This window comes from Vicia villosa, linkage group LG5, assembly GCF_029867415.1.
Source record: "Vicia villosa cultivar HV-30 ecotype Madison, WI linkage group LG5, Vvil1.0, whole genome shotgun sequence".
In the NCBI taxonomy this organism is placed as follows: Eukaryota; Viridiplantae; Streptophyta; class Magnoliopsida; order Fabales; family Fabaceae; genus Vicia; species Vicia villosa.
Window position 1 is genome coordinate 1,125,569 of NC_081184.1, and position 6,833 is coordinate 1,132,401.

The 6,833-nt window shown below is 35.0% G+C and overlaps 1 pseudogene; it reads right to left on the reverse strand.

Moving 5' to 3' along the window:
• Positions 1-2,424: 2,424 nt before the first annotated feature.
• On the reverse strand, positions 2,425-4,933 carry LOC131601690 (probable plastid-lipid-associated protein 10, chloroplastic; annotated as a pseudogene).
• Between the last annotated feature and the right edge of the window lie 1,900 nt (positions 4,934-6,833).

Below are 6,833 nucleotides of genomic sequence, written 5' to 3' on the forward strand. Positions count from 1 at the left end.
CACCCAAGGAAAAGGAAAAGGGTCCTCCGAAGGCCGTGACAAAAAGAGGTGCTTTTGTGCCTCAGTATCGGCATACGCTTGTAACACTTGTGGATATGTCAGATTTGACGACAGGTGCTATTCGTGAAATTAATATGGATGAAGCTGTCTTTGGTTTTGAATTCCCCGAAAGAGTTGCACTAGAGGACATGGAAGAGATTTTTAAGCATGAACAATTAGGCGTTAGTAATATTCACTCATACATCCGGTAATCTGATGAATATATTATTTAATTAGTTGAACAATTTATTTACAGATTTCAATGAAAATAGTCTAATGTTTATTATGTTTTTATTTAAGGTTGTTGTATGACCAAATGATGCGCGAGACTGAATTGTCAAACATATTCCATTTTGTGTCTTCCTCCAATGTCAGCGGAGCGACACTTGATAGAGAACCGGATTCAGTTAGACAACGCTTAGTCGAGAGATTCATGGCCACTGGCAATACAGAAAGCTTGTATCTTTGGGCGTATGATACTTGACCAATAGGGTTAGTTTTTCATTCTTGGTTCATCTAATCTTTGTTTCTTTTGTGTAGCAAAATTTCCATATAAACTTTTGTTTTAATTTATAGAGCACACTGGTTGTTGCTTGCTATCGATCCTATAAAAGAAGTGGTCTATTATCTGAATTCGGTAGATGGTGAGTGGACCAATTATTCAAATATGAAGAAAATGATTGATATGTAAGTGAGATCGTTCTAAATATTCGTGTATATTTATATATTTAATTATTTGTGAGATTGATCTAAATATATGCTTTTATTTTGTTAGATCAATACAAGTATTCCGAAGTCAAAGAGACGCACAGGTATCACGGACTAAATCAAACAACATTACTTGGATCAAAGTGCAGGTACATTAATTTTCACAATTTTTCTTATAATAGTTATGCTACTTATAAAACAAGATAACTATAAAATCTTATTTGTTTTTTCTATGTAGTGTCCGCAACAGCGAAACAGTACAGATTGCGGATACTATGTTTTGAGGTTTTTGAAAGAAATCCTTCAAATGAATCAATTAGAGATTCCAATCACGGTATGGATTTATAACTTAGTATAATTTCTTATAATTTATTACATTTAACTAAATCATGCATATTATGTTTTTGTTATGTAGTACTTTGATGAATTCTATTCTGCTTCTTACACGAGACTTAAGTTGGAAGAAATCAAAGAGGAATTGTGTCAATTTTATATTCAGCAAAAAAGCGTATAGGTATGAATACATTATTGTGTGACGGGTTTTGATAATGACTTTGTGTTTGAGCCTTTAATTGTGTTTGAGCAAAGTTAGTTTAATTGACCGTCTTGCTCTGTTCATACTTTGCAGGACCAGGACCGTCCGCTCGTTGGATTTTGAGAATTTCGGGCTTATTCTGATTTAATTATGTTAGAGATGATTTAGTTATATGTATCTGTTGCAAACATATGTGAATTGAACTATAATGGTGTATATATTTTATTTTGGATTATAATGGTATATAATGTTCTACATACGAGTTTTTGTTGAAATAATGGTATATATATATATATATATATATGTAAGGCTTGAATTACAGGTTGTTATTTCCAAATAAATTACAGGTCGAACTGGGAGGCTTAAATTACAGGTTGCACTTTAAAATATTGCGTTTAGCAACGACAGCGCTTTTAAAAACGCTCTTAAAGGCCTACCTGCGAAAAAGCGCTGCCTAAGATGATAAAAGAAAACAAAAAGTTGAAAAAAAACGCTGCTAAAGGTTACCTACGAAAGTGCTTTTTGCTGCTAAAGACCCTCCTACGGAAGCGTTTTTCAAGGGAAAACGTTGCCATAGGCCTATATATGAAAGCGCTTTTTAAGAAAAAGCGCTGCCTTAGGCCTACCTACGACAGCACTTTTGCCTAAACAAAAGCGCTTCTAAAACCTATAGCAGCGCCACCTACGGCAGCGCTTTTAAAGCCAAAAAAAAAGCGCTTTCATAGGTCTTTTTTGACATAGTGAAAAGAAGGCATGTACAATTGAACTATCATCGTCTCGACATTTGATATCAAAAGTTACATTGAAAATAAACTATATCAACATCAATATACAAGAATGAAAATGAAATCAATAGATACAAAACAAATTTACAATACACCCTCCCCTTCCCCTAAAAAGTAACAAGATCAAATAATATCACATAGATTACATTGAGGAGAATCCCTTGTAGGCTATGATAGGTCTCCAAATTATTTCTTCCGCTCCATATGGCCAATTCCATAACGACGGCTCAAGGAGTGTTACTGTTATATTGCTGTCAAGCAGTTGAACTATTGATCAAAGCTCCTCAATAATGTGATTGGGCTCTTGTAAACACAAATACACCACCTCTACCAACAGCACGGCCCAAAAGCATATTATCATCCAAATAGCTTAGGTAATATAGTCCTCCTACCGATTCCCTGCAATCCAAAAGAGCATTATGCGTGTAATTTGCCAATAGACACTTTAACCATTTCAACAAAATGGCGCGTCATATATACACTTTAAAAGTACCGAAATATTGCAAGATCTGTAGGAGAGAAGCACACTATATAAGTTAACGGTTATGGCCACTGGTCTGCACTGGCCACTGGTCTCATTCACATAAAACTATATCACCATGGTTTTGGATTTGATGCTGAAACGTTTTTGTGGCATAAGTTTCCGGTGTCATTGGGATCTCAGTATTATTCAGTGCCAGTAAGATAGTGCATGCAAATTATAAACGCATGAGGCAAAATTAAGGTTGATATTTACATGTAAACTTATAAAAGATCGTGGTATTATTGCTGGAGATATTAGAGCCTGGAGCTGTTCACTAATATTTATATCTTGAAGTGTGATCTGCTAGGTATAAATCACATGTTTGTTATGACAGCATCATAGATACCAATTGAAGAAGGAAATGTCATATTCATACCAATTATGCATCGTGTACTAAAGGTCCCCATCATTTGTTGAGATATATTGTATAGAAAACATGTTTGTGCAAGATGATTACCTCTTGAAATTGTAGGTAGACATTGCGGGCGGACACAAGAGTAAATTTGGCAAATACAAGCAATGTGGCACCTTCTTGTTCCTACAAGAGTTGGGCTGAAGGTGAGGTGAGTGAGAACAATAGAGGTCAAGGCTCAAGCTAAGTTTCTCATCAAAATTTGTTATTCCAACCATCTAAGGTTAGGCTAGATGTTAGCAGGAAATAATAAGTGCAACTACTAGAAACAAATGAACTAGGTTTTGAGCATTTTGACATTCCGGCGTATTTTAACACACCCTTCAAGACAAATATCAGTGAAATTAGCATGTAAACCATCTAAGGTTTGACAGTGTATTACTTACCTCTAACAAATTTGGAATACTCCAGCGGACAACGATGCGAATGATGCCACTAGTAGAGTTATCACGGCATTCGAATTTCTGAAATATTTGTTCAACCTATCTCATTGCGGCGGAAGCAGTAAAATGGTGATGAGAGCAATAAGAGAAAATATGCACAAGTGTTGATGAGTGTGGGATAAAAGAAGTGAAATAAGCATAGTTAAAGTTTAGTAATAGAATAATTGAAAGAAAGAAAGTGCAGCAGCAGCAGCAGCATGGAATAGAATGAGAACATCGGGAGCAGAAGTATAGTGGAGGCGCCAGGTTTTGTGGAGTTTGTTCAAATCAATAGGTTCACCCATGTTGGTTCCTTCTACATTCACCTAACAGTAAGTATCAAACACATTGGTGGTCGGAGAAACAAAAAATGAATGAAAGAAAGTGAGAAATTGAAAAGAGTAGAGTAGTAACTAGTGCTTGCTCTATAGAAGAACGTTGATTAGGAGTCTTTGTGTGTCTTGAAGAGAAGTTAAAAGGTGATGATTTTTGTTCTCTAACACTGAATCATATACCTTCAAATTTAAAACAACCAAACAATTCAATGCAATTGAGAATTGGAAAATAAATTAATGACAAGTGTGTGCGGATTAGAAAAGAAAGGAAACATTGGAAGCAGATGTCATCATCATAGCCATGGAAATAGAGATTCTTATTGACATTGAAATTGATAGAATTGAAATTGTAGGGTGTGTGATGAATTGAAATTGTAGGGTGATGAACTGAAAACCAACATCATGAAGGATCAATCCTTTTGTTCAGAGCATTAGGTGCTTGTTTTTAGCCATACAGAGACTTTCTCAACTTCATAACCTTCTCTTCATTCCCTTTACTTCTGAAACCAAGAGGTTGTACAATGAATACTTCCTAATCAAGTGGTCCATTGAGAAAACTAATTGAACATCCAACTGTCATAACTTTCAATTCTTCTAACTAGCAAAAGCAACAATCAACCTCACAGTTTCCAATCTAGCTACAGATGCAAACAAACACCTTTGAGTAATATATGAATTCCTTCTAAATGAAACCTTTAGCTACCAGTTAGCATTATGCTTGGAAATTAAGCGATCTGTTTTGAGTTTAACTTTAAAAATCCATTTGAAATCTATAAGGATCTTGCTTTAGGGTAATTCTACCATTTCCCAGGTATGATTCTTCTCAATGCTCCTAATCTCTTCTTTCCATAGCTAATCTCCATACTATGCTACTAACAGCTTCATCAAGATTAATAGGTTAAACATCAGTAATAAGTGCCAAGTGCTGAACTAAATCACCATCATCTGAGAGAGCATTATCAAGATAAACTTGATAATGTGAAAGTATTGAGGGGAATTTTCTGATCCTTGTAGTTATGTTATTCACCACATGAGGCTCATCATTCACTGCCTCCTGAGTGGTTTCCTTCACTGAGTTGCTTTTCTCCCACTTAAGCTGCAATCTCGAAAATGTTTCAATTATAGGTTGTGAGTTGTGACTCACTCCATGAATTGGATTCCTCAAAATAAACATCTCTATTGAAGAGAACTAGTTTTGTCTTAGGATTGTACAACTTGTATAATGGATACAATATTACTACTCGCCAGTCAGTATAAAAGTAAAAGTATATCATCATAAACTAGAATGTCTGGATGATATAAACTAGTAGAACTCATATGCCAGTTAGTATTTGTTGTTATAAGACAAAACTCATTGTTGATGGAGGCTTTCGCGTCCGATCTTCCAAAACACGACCCACACACCACGAACACTATTAATGATTTTTTCACTCACATCATCAAGGAACTTGTGCTCAAATTTCTACCTGTAATTCATTACAAATCACAGTTACGACAAACTATGTTTGAAATTCTAAAGGTTAAACGTAAAAAGGCCATCCAAAGCAAATTATTAAAAAGAACTAGTATCAAAGGTTCACATCAAAGCACCAAATTTCAGAATTTGTGTAAATATTAATCATGTATCGGTTATGTATGCAACAAGTTCTAATACTTTCTGCCCCATATATGCAACACAACAAGAATATCAAAAGGAAAAATATCCTTAACTTTATGCAGAAGAACATCATAGCCATGCATACTTGAGGTGAAATCATACGTCTCTGCTGTCATTCCATCTTCACTTGTAACAGCTCTAAGTGCGACAACAAATGAGAGTTTTTACGAGAATTTTTTTGATTCCTCAAATTAGAGCTACATAAATAAAGGTGAAAAATACTTGAAAAAAATAATATTGTAATTTTAGGGGATTTTTAGTTACTCTATTCCATTTCAATAAGTAGCCAAACATAAAGAATGTCAAAGGAAAAAATAATCAAAAATTAATAAAATTATTGTGTAATTGCACATTTTTTGTCACACCAATTGAAATTGACACTCACTAGTTCTATATCTCCCACTATTAACAATTTCATCTAATAAATGAGTTCTAAGTTTGATTCCAAACAATCCTGCTTTTACAACATCAATTTCAGAAACCTTTGTTGTTTTGTTTATCTCCAAATTTGAACTTGAACACCATTCTCCTTGAACTATTCCTTTAAAACTTCTATTAAGAACCAAGTCATCAATTTTTTCTAGAACAAGTTCATCTTCCCCGATTGGACGCGCAAATGCCACGCCAATTTCCATCATTGTATCATAATGTGACATGTCAAGTAATTGAGATTCCGATGGATCATCGTCGAAAAGACTGTAAATTAGATTATTGTCGACGATAGTGTTTTTGAACTCTTGAGAGTTACATAAAACTGTGTGGAAATATGATTCCATAGGATAAGCCACATTGCTGAAAAACATTAGTAACTTTCTTGGTAAATTGTCCCATCCATAGATACAATACTCCATGAAAGATCTTGTAAGAATCATCCAAGGTGAACCTATTCAATATCTAACACACATTAGTATCTGACTCTAACACAACACAAGTAGTGAAGGTATGAGGAAAATTCATCTCACGCATAATATCCTCCAAAGCTCTCCACTCAACCGTTTCGTATGCCTTTTGAATATCCATTGGGATAGCACATCTAGGTGATACGTGTTTACGGTTGCAACCCCTCATAAGCTCCAGAGCCATAAGAATATTATCTTGGATCACTCTCCCTGACAGAAACGCCGATTGGCTATTATCCACCACACTATTAATAACTCTGTTGAGCCTTTGAGTCAGAATTTTTGAGATTATTTTATAGATTGTGGTACAGAAGGCAATAGGACGCATATGTTTCATATATTTTGCTGCAGGAGTTTTGGGGATCAGCGTGACAATCGCACAGTTTACAGCGACAAACAATCTGTTGTTTCCGAAGAAGTCTTGAATAGCTTTGATAATGTCCACTTTGATAATCTGCCAAGCACATTTGAAGAATTTGGAGTTGTATCCGTCCATTCCAGGTGCTTTATTTTCTCCT